The sequence below is a fragment of the Mastomys coucha genome, unplaced genomic scaffold (assembly GCF_008632895.1).
Source record: "Mastomys coucha isolate ucsf_1 unplaced genomic scaffold, UCSF_Mcou_1 pScaffold15, whole genome shotgun sequence".
NCBI classification, from domain to species: domain Eukaryota; kingdom Metazoa; phylum Chordata; class Mammalia; order Rodentia; family Muridae; genus Mastomys; species Mastomys coucha.
Window position 1 is genome coordinate 1,561,025 of NW_022196897.1, and position 1,655 is coordinate 1,562,679.

Genomic DNA, 1,655 nt, shown 5'->3' on the forward strand with positions numbered 1-1,655 from the left:
CTAGGTCTGTGACTCTTAATTGTCTTTTATGTTAGAAAAGAAAAACTAGGCAAATTCTGGCTGACCTCTGATGAGGAGTTGGGGAATTTTACATCCAGCTCATTAGCTCAGCTTTTCCTCAAATCAATAGATAAGTCAGATCATGTGTTTCAGATGTCTCTAGAATCAATGTGAAAAGCAATCGCTCATTCTGGGACATTATCATTCATTCTGCTACCTTGCTGTATGCAGACTCTCTTCAGCAAAGATGAAATCATTTTACAATGCATGGCATTCAGAATCACCTCCTCAGCTTCCCAAATGCTCCACCCCAGTTTTGCCTAAGGAAGCTCCTGTCCACTCCCTAATCCAGAACGCACTTACTCAAAGTCTATGCCTGCCTGTTTGTAGCAGCTCCCTTCTCAAAGCTATAAGCTTAATATACGGGGAAGTTTCTTTCCTCTGAAGGCTCTCTCTGGAGAAAACCATACAAATGACAGGAAAAGTCTGGGTTCTGGGACTTATCACCCAGGTTCATGATCCCTTCTCGTTTCTCTGTTATGTTTCTGCATAGAAGAAAGAGGATTTCAGTACTTGAGGGACATGAAAAGGCACAGCCCATTTAATTTCTGGTATGTAAGGACTGTTCACTACATATACAATGTTGCTATGGGGTCATGAACAGATAGAGCTCATCCCTCCACCTTCCCTCTGGTTCCTTAAAGTAGAACAAGCAATAAGCCAACAAACTACAGAATTCACGGTAGTTCACAGTTTACTGTAAGAAAACATGGGGCGCAAGTAGGAGTGTATGATCCCCATATGTATGAAGAAAGATTTCAGAATGGAATCATTCCCTGTGAACTCTGAGGGAAGAAGATAGCTGACCCATGGAGATAGTAGTGTAGGACAAAGGTCAGTGCTGTCGGAAGACAAGGCAGGGTGGATCCAGGAAGCAAATACCAAGGCCACCTTAGGAGATAGAACACAAGATTAACTTCAATCCAAATACCTCCGAGATCAGTCTGACCAAACAGGAGACCAGTAAACAGGATGGAGTGGTATTCTCATGAGGTGCTGGCAGCTGAGCCCTTGAATAAGAAGGGTTTGTTCGAGGAGCTGCTAGATACTGGGGAAAGGATCCAAACGTGAAATATGTTGCCTAACACACTCAAGAATGCCCTACAAAAACATTTTTAATTCATTAAATTAAAGCTACTAGCCCTGATCAAGTTCCCCACGGTGTTTGTTACACTCATTGGCCTTTATTCACTTTCTTTATTCTCTTGTTTTAGCCAAGTGCAGGCAAATATAATTTGCTTTGCTGCAGGCACTAGGCACTACATGGAACTAGACTGGGATCTGCTGCTCCCTCTGAATGGTTGGTGCGTCACTAATAAATCAATAATTTGTGGTTTCTTAACCTCTGTTCCCAGTCCCACCTCTGGTCTCCCCTTCTTCTCAAGGTTTATGCACAACAGCCTTTTGTAAAGATGTCTCATTCCACGCTCTCTCTTCCCTGGGTGTGGTGTTAATGATCTGAAGGACTTTCTCTTTTCTCTGGTTTATAGCTTTTCCAAGATCGTGGCACAATGTCTGTTTTGTTTCTGTGACATCAGTCCATTTCCTTTTACAGTCTAAATTCTTAATTCTGCCTTTTTTTTTTTTTTGGTTTT